We start from the raw sequence: 12041 nt of genomic DNA on the forward strand, positions 1-12041 counted from the left end.
CAGCCTCCTTTCCCACTGATCTGTGATCTATCTGACACTTTTGTTTGAGTTAGATTCAGTCTTCTTCTTGGAGCAAAGGGCGTGGGGTCTGTTCTCCTCATTCTGACCATGGAACTTACCAAAACTGGTCCTGCGGCTCTAACTGTGACTGTCCCGCCCGGAAGGGTGAGAGGAGGTCTCGTGGGGGCCTTAACAACGGGACACAGAACACCGGAGGTGCCTGCATTCGATGTATTTTTATCAGTGGGACAAACTTAGCAGCTTCAAACAATGCACATTTATCGCCACAGTTTTCTCAGGTGGCATCCCGCCCCCGGTTTAATGGCGTGCTGGGTTGGAGGTCTCAGGAGGCTGGGCCCAGGGGAACTGTGCTCCAGCCTCCCCTGGGCCGCTGGGGGGAGTCTGTTCTGGGGCTGGGGTCCCCCGGGCCCTGTTGGTGGCCTAGCTGGGGACCACAGGCTGGCCCCAGCATCTCCCTGCTGCTCCCAGAGTCCTGCCACATGGCCCCCTCTGCTCAGCAATGGAAAGCCCCCCCGTAGGGAGACCCTCTGACACATCAATCTCTGTGACATCTCCCTCTGTAACCAGCAGGGGCGGATCCTCGGCATTCCAGCAGCAGTTCCTGCGAATGGGAGTGGGCTCACCCAGGTAACTTTGCACAGTCAACTGCGGCACACGACGATGTTACCAAATCACAGGAATAATATCCCATCCCGCTCGCCATCCTGGAGCTCAAAGAGGGGCGGGTGAGGTCCTGGGGCATCTGAGGGCTCTGCCCACCTCAGTGCAGAACCGGTTTTCCCGACGTCCTTCTTACACTTAGCTGACTCCCCATCCTGTGGCGGGATGCCTGTCTCAACAGTCTTGATGATGGCACTGAGCAGGGGCCAAAAGTGGTGAGGTCACCGGCCCTCACTCAGTGTCTCACCCGCGCCCCCACCTCCACCACTCGGCCCAGGGAGCGGCAAGGGCCTGCAGGCAGGACTGTGAGATGCACCCCCTGGGGGTGCAGCGTCTAGGTCCGAGCTCCACTGCCCTTTCTCGGAGAACGCCGGGTGCCCAGTGGCAAAAGTGCACCGAAAGCGACGGTTTTACGATCTGATGCACGTAGCCGTTGGTTCAGTGGACACGCTGGGGGAAAAGACCCCCGAGAAGAGGACGGGTGCCCACCGCCCCATGACCTAGAGAGGAAAAACGGTGACGGGCGTTTGCACTCCCAGGTCGGGCAGTGCTCAGACGCTGGCGTCACGCGTCTAGCAGTGGCGACCACGCGGCCCTGCACCGCGCGGGACGTGGGACGGAGATGCAGAGTCCCTGCTCTTTCCGAAGGCGCCAACGTAAAGGGCAGCAGAGAAAAAAACAGGGGATTCTAACGTACCCCCCCAAAGTCCACATTTTCTTCAGAAATATATTCTATCGCAGTGCTGAGAGCTGTAATTCCCGTGAAATTATGTGCAGAGGCACAATTTCCTTTCTGATTTTACCCCGGTTTCATGTTCCTGGGCGGCTCTCTGGGGCGCAGCGCCCCCTGCAGGCTGACGTTGCTCGCGTCCAGCACCGGTCAACACTCTCCCTGTACCGCACACACAGCGTAGTGGCTGTGGTCTCAACCGATGTCCCGTAGGGGTGGGCCTTAAATCAGTGCTTACTGGTTTAGAAATGAGTTGTGTTTGAGTTTTTCCACTTAATCCTTGTTGCATGAGGGCCTGGGTTCCTAGAAGCGTTTAATTTGTTAACTTAGAGTGTAAGATAATGCTTTGGCTTCCCTTGGAAAACAAAAACATGTTACTTCATTTTCTTTTTTTTTTAAGGTTTATTGTATTCTCATTTGAGGGCGTGTTCATTGATATTTTGGGGGGCAGAGAGAGAGAGAGAGAGAGAGAGAAACATCAGTTGTCTCCTGTTCACATCTCTACTGGGGATCGAACTCACAGTCTAGGTACGAGCCCCGCCCAGGAATCAAACTGGCGACCTTTTGGTCTTGTCAACTGAGCCGCACTGGCCAGGGCAGCATGCTACTTGATTTTCACTCATAAACACACTCAGTGTCATAACACTAAGATTTGGAAATTCATGGCTAAGGCTGGTTGAAGCAAATACCTTCATACATTGGGACTCAGAGAAAACCACCTATCCTGATATCTAAGCTTCCACACTGGGCTGTCACTCTGGTGCGGGGTGGCATGTGGGCCGAGCTTTCCCCTGAGTTACTGCACATCGGATCCAGTAGACAGCACACAGAATTCCCCTGCCTCATCCCATCAGACTAAAGGTTGCTCTGCACGGACTCTGCACGTAAGATCATTCTGCAGTGACTCACGGAATCCTTGGTACCGCAGTGACTCTCCGAATCCTCACTTTACTAGAATCAGGAGTGAGACCCGGTATGTGTAGGTGGTGTCAAGTACAGCACGTGGCAGAAATGTGTGTGTGCTGTGTGTGTTAGTAGTTTGGAGGAAAAAAAATTTAAATGATATGCCAAGAAAAATATTTCACCAATTTTCTAATTATTTAAATTGCAATCTTTGAAGCTCGAGTTCAAACGGCATAATCGTCAGATGCTCTATGCATGGTTGTCGAGTGCTGCGAGGCGCGCCAGGAGAGGCGGTCCTCAAAGTTACAGACCGTCCGCGGCAAAGTCGGGTCACATTAAGTCATGTAAAATCACAGAGCATTTCATGTCCGTGTTGTGACAGCGCCTTAATAAATGATCCTGACGGTTTACGAGAGACCGAATGACTCCTGAAGGGAGTAATTTGTTACAAGCAGCGATATCTAAATTTTGTAACAGCTATCAGAAGAGATTAACAAGTAAAACAACGTACAAAGAATAAGTTCAGGAGCGGAAATGGGCTGGGCTTGGCTGCTGGTCGGTGCTGCCGTGGCCGGTCTGTCATCCTTGACAAAGCCGACGATGGTCTCGAGGTAAAAAACGTGATGGAAAAGAAAATGAACCCCAAGGCCGGGGGATCCCTTTAGAAAAGTTAAAAAGCTATGATAATACACAGAAAGATCTATTGATGTCAGGAGAATCTAAAATGCACATGTGAAATATCCATAAAACAATTATTTCTAAACCTCTAGCTCCCCTAAAAACTTGCTCCGCAGAAGAAGATTGAATCCGACACTCAAATGTCAAACAATTTGGGTATAAATATGTGAAAACATAGTTTTAAATTTTGAAAATTAACAGGCGTAAGGTTTAATCCCAGGTTAGGTCGATCATCGAGAAAAACTTGCTCGGGCTTCACTGCCGAGGGAAATGGCACAAGGCTGCCCTTGGACCTCTGCCTTCCCTCGAAAACATTCGCAAACTGGCCGGCACTTTGGAAACGGCATTTTTTTAACTGACCCCTTAATGTGAGCGCAGCGATGCTCAGAAAGTCATCAGTTTGAAACTAGCCCGGCTGGAGGAGACCGGCCCTCCGGCCCACGTCAGGTCACAGAGCGCTGACTTGTCAGCCACCCCGTTTCTCTGGGGGCGGGAGGCAACGTCGGAACCCTACGTCCTAGGAAAAGCAGTCTGTGTCAGCATGAAACGAGGCTGGAATTTTCAGTGTCACAGCGTGTCCTGGCATGTTTTTGCCGGGCCAGAGACGTTTGGAACCTAACAGGAACTGTGTTTGAGAAGCCCCACCGCACCCTGATGTTTTACTGTATATTTGCAAGACAACCGCCGAGAAACACACTTTAACACAGGTTCACAGGCTACTACTAAATGGCTCTAAGTCACACAGGGATTTAGCGCTGTGCCCAAACAGTGTGAACTGGACATCAGGCGACTGACCTCATGGCATCCTTGCTTCTGCCTTTCCTTTCTTCCTTGTCTCCTTGTATAAAAGGGCAACTCGAGTCACAGCCCACTTTCATGCCCACTAGAGTGAAGAGAACAATTACCACCTTGTAATTATTTACACCAGCATCCTCTGGAGACCGGCGGATGCAGTCTGGGAGGGCCCCATGCCTCCGGCGTAGGCGCTGCTGGTGGGACAGGCTCCTCTGGGCCGTAGCAGGTCCCTGGCTGGCTGGCTGGCTGGCTGGGAGGCACGGTATCTGGGCACCCAGAACTGTGCTGTGTGCGGGTTGGGGGGGGGGGAATCCACCACAATGACGGGAGGTACTGTCCCCATCAGAGAAGAAAAATGCCTCCTCCCGTTTCTTAGGGGAAATTCAGCTGCCCTGTAATCTGAGGGGGCGACCCCTGTATACGTGATCAGCCGTGGACAGCAACGCCCTTATGTGGCACATGACTACATATGGAGAACACGAGTGTTCAAGGCGGTCATCATCACGTTACAAGCTTGTTACGCTTCACCTGTTGAAACTGATGAGCGGACATTTAACAAGGAGAAAGTGTATTTTATTTATGCCCCCCTGCTTACTATTTCACAGGCTTAGAATAAAAATACCTCGTTTTTCAAGGAATTAGAAAAATATTTGATATTCTCAAACCGTTGAATTGAGGAAGTTCTATGCCTTTTCAATGAGAAGACTCCCTTCATGTAACATTAATTCCACTTTTACTTTAATTCTATTGCGTGATGAGATGGTTCCTAGGACTCGGAATCTCACATAATGAAATTATTGCTTCCAGATGCAAACCAACACTGAGCGGGGCCAGAGGCCTCTTCGGAAGTGGGCGTGGCCTCATTAAGGAATTTCCAGATGAAGGAAAGGAGCCCCGCACCCTTAAGGCTCCAAGGATGCCGTTCTCCAGCAGCAGGTAATTCACCTTCAGAGCCAGCAAAGTTCGGTTCATCGTATTAGACGTCAGGAAAGCCAGACTGAGGCTGCTTTGGATGGCCGATCCTTGTGTGGGAAAGTCAATGGTTGTGTGTTACCCAGCTGATTAGTTCAGGGTCCAGTTTATCTTGCATGTGCATGCAACATTTCTCTGGGGGTTGGCGGGATTCAAGCAAAGGCTATTAAATATGTGCAAATGCTGTCCTAAGTCAGCCATCATCAGTGCCCCTGACACGAGCATGCTGTAAAGTCATGCTAAAACCCTGAAGTGAAGAGCCTGGATCATTCTCACTTATTTAGATCACTTGGCATTACTTGAACACGGGCTGCCTGGCACACTTGGCCATCTGGTGGTGGGTGCCCCATCACAGGCTCCGTGAACTTCAGCCAGGGCACCGTGTCTGGGCCCTGTGCCTAATGTTTTTTGTTAACACACTGTAAATATAGTACTAACTACCTAAAGTTTATGCACAGTGAGATTTCCCAAACACAGAAACAGTAAGTCAGCAAAGCCGAGAAGCAGGCTAGGAATAAAAATTCAATATTCAGAATCTGTCTTTACAATTATCGGAAATCCTTTTAAGCTGTCACCCCTTCCTCGGATAAGGTTTCTAACCCAATGCGCCAGCTACCCCTCCTGCGTGCTTACGTCATACGTGCGTCCCCGCTGCCGCAGCCTTCCATCACCCACAGCGGGGCCCTGGCTGGCTGCGGCTGCCTTGCGCCACATCCAACAGCAACCGCTGGGGTGCTGCGCTGGGTTTGCCTCCGACCCACGCAGGGCCCCGGCTGCCTTCGTGAGGGTACATTAGCTGGTAACCGTGCTAAGAGCAGCCTAGGCATGTTTGAAAAAGTACATGTTGCAATTCATTGTCGATTTGTTTGTTGAACGGCCCTCATGCGATGCCCCCTGAGGCCGGGATGGCATTGACGTTCCTCGCTGCATTATGCTCAGAGCCTGGACGATGCAATCGTATGTAGTGCTGCTACAGATTATACCAGCGTTTATGAGAGCTGAATACACATAGTGCGTCTACACACGGGTGTGTGGTGTATACCGTAAGACAAATCACAAGTCAGTAAGAAAAAGACAAAGGACCTAATTAAAAATAACCTGAAAAGACTTCACGGAGAAGATACTTCAGTGGCCAATAAGCCAATAAGTGTATGAGGGGAAAAGCAAATTAAAACTATCATGAGAGAATGACCAGCTAAAAATTTTTAAAAATCATATGATGTAACGAATGTGCTAATTGACCTTTTTGGGGCAATCATTTTATAATATATACACATGTATTAAATCATCACACTGTACATCTTAAACTTACACAATGCTATGTGTGAATTTTATCTCAAAAAAGCTAGGAAGAAACAGTAATATATTTGTGTACCCTAATAAAATATACACCATTATATAATGATAGATTGGGCAGCAAAAAGCATTCCTAAATCAGTTTTATGTGCACCAATTAATATGTGTTACTTCTCTTAGAATTTATCCCAAAAACAACAAAGCAGTTGAAAATATGCAATGTACACTAAACTGAAATAATCAAACCGTAGCTGACCTATTTTGGGAATTAGTCAAGCAAGGCAGCTCAAACCACAAATACCACTAGAGAAAACAGAAAAATATTTGCCTATCAACTTCATTGATAAATGTTTTCCCAGCAAGAATTTGCTGAGGTGTTTTATTTGCTTTTTTTTTTTTAACCAGCTTTTAAAAAACTGTGTTTCTTAAATTTTTCTGGTTAGCAAATTTCAAACATGGATTTTGATGTCATCTTCAACGGAAAATATGAGGCTGGTTACCACCTTTACTCTTGCAAAGCAAACTCCTGGCTATTTATGTGAAAACCATTTCAGCTGCTATTTAATCACAACGAGTTTTGTATGTCTCTGAGGGGAACATGCAAGTCAGCAGATAACTCGGGCATCTCTGGTCCATGATCTACGGCAAGGTCAAAGCTGCTAACCGGGAGCAGAGAGCCTTTCTTATACACAGTCACCCTGGGATTATAAGGATTGCTTATGGAGAAAGACAGATTTTTCTTTTTTAAAAAGATTTTGTTTATTTATTTTTAGAGAGAGGGGAAGGGGGGAGAAAGAGAAGGAGAGAAACATCAATGTGTGGTTGCCTCTCGCACGCCCCCTACTGGGGGACCTGACCCACAACCCAGGCACGTGCCCTGACTGGGAATCAAACCTCCACCCTTTGGTTCGCAGGCAGGCGCTCAATCCACTGAGACACACCAGCCAGAGCCAGATTTTTCTAAAGGGAGTCTCTGCACACAGCCCTTCTATGAAACAGGTTCAATAATGTAGCCAAACTTCATAATGTAAAAAATTGTGAGTTTCCTAGCTTCTCGTTACTTAAAAATAAACAGTCTAAGACTCAGTATTAAGTTTTATCATATACTTGGCAAGTATATGAGTTACAACTAATTTCAGGCAATGAAATAATAGTTAGACAAATAAGGTGCAGATATTTGAAGTTAATGGTATTGAAAGGCCAGTTAGAGTCTTCCGCTTATAATAATATTGCCTCAAGCAGTTAGATGCGTATTCATTGAGAAGGTCACTTATTTCCTTAATAGTTCTAGCACTTTTCCAAGAAGAAATCCATGACTTTCCAGTGCAGTATCGTAGAGCCAAATTAGTTTGAATTTTTGGTTACACATTTACTTACTCCTTCCACTGGACTGAAGAGTGAACTTGCAAACAAAATGATCGTTTCTAAACTACGTTTTGCTACCTCACTTTACTTTTTCCTGCCTCTATCGCCCTCCGCCATGATGGGATGCAGAATTACCAAACTCAAGAATAGGTAATCCTTATGAATTTAAGGGGCGGGGAGATGGGACATTTTAGTAAATGGGAGTCTAGCAGGATGACTCATTACAGGGTCTCTGTGTGCGTCTGCAGGCGCACAAACTGACTTCAGAGCATGGAGTAGTTATGTGGTGGTACTCAAAGCCCCCCTAAAAAATTCTTAGATCAACCTTTGGTTACCATCGGAACTTTCAGTTTGTAACATGCACCCTCTCATGAGGAACTTCAGCAACGACAAGGAGTTGTGGTGGAAATCGTTGTCCGCTAAAATGAATGGAAGAACATCTATTCTTATCAAAAGTCAGACGGGAGAACAAAGTGTACGATGTCATCACCACGAACTGGTATTTTCCAGCTGGAGACGGGTATTAAGGTGGTCAGAGCTGCCTGCGTGGTCTGGCATGCAAGGACCAGGAGTCCAGGAAGAGTGGGAGGTGCTCGCTGGCGCAGCCTGAGGGTCCCCCGCCTGGAGCTGAGGGCAGAGCGCCGGCCTCCGCCCCTCCTTCCCGAGCCACACACGGAGTAAGAGAAACACTTCCCCTGGCAGCTGGACCTGTTATGCCAGGAGCTCCCCGGGGGGTGTTCCAGCAGAACCGAGGAACAGGGCCTGGGTTTACTGGTCGGGGGTGGGGCGGAGGCATGGCTTTTGTTTTTCTTTAAAGCCCTCGGGTGAGTCTCTTGTGCAGCCGCGTTCAAACGACACCGTTGTTGTTTTGCTTTCTCAGGCCTGCAAGCATCTCCCACGTACTCCCCACCCCCTGGCTTGGGTTTCCGCCCTGTTGCCTCGGAGCCTGCCGCTGCAGTTGTAGCAGCGATGCGTGCTAGGGGGTGTTTTAACGTGGACACACACACACACATGGTTACTAAGCCAGCATGGGCTCCCATGAAGCACTTTTCTGTGGACGAGGCGCGATTCCACCCAAAGGCGGGAGCTGCGGTGAGACGGGCAGGAACACCTGAAGAGTATCTGGCGTCGGGGAGCAGCGCTTTGCCCCCCCAGAAAGGGAAATAATCACACCGCTATGAGTCCCGGGTTCAATGCAGAAAAGGGGAGGGCAAGGTGGTCGAGAAGGGTCCTTCCTCACACTCGGACTTCCTGGGTTTGAGAGACCCCGAGATGCACTGTTAGTGCCCTAAAGAGCTGGAAGAGAGACTCAACATACAAGGGGGGGAGACGCGGTAAAAGTCAGACCCTCTCTCCTGCCACCGACAATTCGCAGTCCCCCGAAGACAAGACGCCCTCTGTCAGCCGGGACTCATGCACGGGGACGGCCTCCCCTTCCCAGCTCTGGGTGGGTGGGTCGCTGGCTGAGTGCACGGTCTGCAATTCCCCTGACGGCTGCCTGATCAGTGCCCTGGTCATCTGGGCTCCCCTGCCAGGAAGGAAGACCGGATGGCCGCGCTCAGGGAAGTGAGCCGGTGGGAGAAAGACAGGCCAGCGCCTATGACTGCACTCGCACGTGGAATCTAATGAACAAACTCAACAGAACAGAAGCAGACCCATGGAGAGGAGACCGACAGCTGTTGGGGGGAGGGGTTTGAAAAAGCTGGAGGGATTCAGCAACCTCGACCCCTGAAAATAAACCAGAGTCACAAAGACAACAGGGTGAAGATTACCAGAGGGAAAGGGGGGTGAGGGCGGGTAAGCGAGGGTCAAAGGAGGACAATTCTGATAGGGGGAGATCAGACTGGGGTGGCGAACACACAATGCCATACACAGATGGTGAGTTATAGAATTGTACACCGGAAACCTACATAGTTTGATTAGCCAATGTCACCCCAATAAATTCAATAGAAGAAAAAGTGGTAAACTGAAAAACAAAACAAAACACCACCACCAGGATGTTAGTCTACATGCCAGCGGAGAGGAAGACACAGGTACTCTCTGCGGAGGTGTTTTTGAAACTAGGGCTTAAAGAAGCTCCAGAGATGAAACTTAATGGAACATGAGCAAGTACCAAATTACTAAATACATAACAACATGAGCTATGATGACTAATGATCAGCAACATTTAAAGAAAAAACAACTGTGGTCCCAGATCTTTAAAAACTATACATAGAAAGTCATAAACTAAAAAAATTAAAGGTATACAAGAGTAAGAATCTTTTGAAAATGTGAGTAAAAATAATGACTAAAATTGACAAGATCTGAAAAATAGAATATCTGGAAATAAAAATTTAATAATTGAGATTAGAATTTTAGTGTCTAGTTTAAACAGTACGATATTCATAGCCAGACAGTGAAAGGTAGATATGAAGATATTACACAAAAATGCTACACAGAGAAAATAAAATAGAAAATGCAGAACTGTAAATTAGAAGATGTTGAGGAGGTCTGATGAGGGCATGATTAGATTTTCAAAAGGAAATGATAGAGGAAATAGGGAAGGACGCTATTTGGGGGAAGAAGTGACTGATGAAGATAACATAATTGTAATATCCCAAGAATAGCCCAGCCTCCACATTTTAAACAGAAGAAGCCTGCCCCAGTACATGTGAAAGGCAGGAAGTTGTTGGAGCATTCACAGAGAAGAGACATACGGTGTATCTACAATGAAAAGCCCAATTGTATTGATAGCTGACTATGCTAACAGCCTTGATTCTCTCGAAAATAGTTTTGAGGTCAAAACTACCTTCATAATGATACTGTGCTCATTCTCTGTGCGGAGGTAAACCTGTTCTTTATTTATGTTATATTGATTTGTGTTTTCTTCCTTGTACTTTCTGGTCAGGCTATTTTAGGGAGGTGTAAATTTTGATCTTTTCAAGGATTCTGCTCCTGTCTCCGTTAACTGCCTCTAGCATGGGTCTGCGTTTTAGCTGCATTGATTTCTGTAGTTTGGTGCCTCCTCCCACTGCTCTCCTTTCGCCAGCTGGGGAGGGTGGGTGCTTGGGTCCCTGGCTTCAGAAGCATCGAAGGGAGTGTCTCCCTGACCCTCTGTGACCTGCCTTGCCTAAGTGTCTCATGACTGTTGATTAGCACCATTTTTTTTTTTTGCCATTCACTTCGGAATGCTTTATACTATCTCCTTGTTCTCATCTTTGGCTCCTGGACTGTTTGAAAATGTGTTGTCTTTTTTCCAGACACTTGGATGTCCCTAGTTATCTTATCGTCATGTTCTAATTTAGTTTCCACGTGGTCAGAAAACACTTGTGTTCTCAGTTCTTTCCAAGTTATGGAGCTCTATCTCATGGCCAAGCACAGCTGTCTGTGCTGGTGAAGTGTCACACACTGTGACCTTCAGAAGAACGTGTATTCTCCAGTGAGGGCACGTGTGTTCTAACAAGTGTCCCCTAAGTCAAGGGCTTGCTGGTCTCGTTCAGGTGTTCCAGGACCTCACTTAGTTTTTGAAATGTTGTATTCCTGGATGCTGAGGTCTTCTGTTATTGTTTTGAGGCTCACGCACATTGAATCCTGTGTAGACCTTGTTTGTTTTCTGACTGTGTTAACCCCCCTTGAAGACCATTTTATCTGTGGTGGAAATAGGTATCCTGGTCTCTTTATGCATGTTTGTTACTTTTGTAGGCAAACCGGTGACACCTTGTTCTCTTACCCACACTGATGGTCATGGTGTAACAGTGAGAGGCTTTTAGAACAACAGAATGAGAGTAGTTGTTATCCTGGGCGAGGTTACCTTTCGGCACAGACTCCTATTTACAGTTGATGTTGCAGGAGACAGAGTGAGATTGGGGCTCTCAGTTCCGTGTCCCCCCCATGTACAGCCCCGCCCCATGTACAGCGGTGTCGACTCGGAGCTGAGGCCCTGGGGGTTGCTGTGCCGGTGCACGTGGGTCTGCTCTGCCCTCAGCATCACAAATCTGCGTCTTGGTGGCGGTCACTGTCATGACCTTGGGCTCTCTGGACTGGAGGCTCTCACACAGCAAGTCAGAGAAACGCTGCTGACTCCAGGGCCGCAGACTTCCATTACTGTAGTAATAATGCTATACTATACTATACTATACTATAGTAATAGTACTACAGTAATGATCGCAGTGAGAGAGATCACAATGAAGAAATCCAGGGTCTGTGGGCCCGTGTGTAGAGTTTTCAAAGCATTAATAAATGAGAATTGTTGTTGTTGTTGAAATGCAATTATTAGCAAGTTGAAGCTTTGGTTTTTCCCCCCACGCTTGGACAGCAGCTTCTTAATTTGCAGAAGCGAAGTCCAGAGACTCCCAACCCACTGGGGGGCAGAGCCCTTGGAATTCTTAAGTGAAAGCCTGTTTTCCCAGAGTCCTCAAACATATCTGCTATTTGAATGGAAGAGAAAGTCAGTGGGTCATTCTTTCCTTGAAATAAGCCCGCACAGAACTGAACACTATGCTGTATTAATTTTACATCAGTGTGTTTCTCTTCCCTAAAACAAGCAGGAACTGAATAGAGACAAACAGAAGTGGATTGGTATGTTCTTGGAAATCACCGAAGTACACAAAAGCAAGGGAAGGCTTACCAAGTAAATCTCTAG

Source organism: Phyllostomus discolor, chromosome 15 (genome assembly GCF_004126475.2).
Source record: "Phyllostomus discolor isolate MPI-MPIP mPhyDis1 chromosome 15, mPhyDis1.pri.v3, whole genome shotgun sequence".
NCBI lineage: Eukaryota > Metazoa > Chordata > Mammalia > Chiroptera > Phyllostomidae > Phyllostomus > Phyllostomus discolor.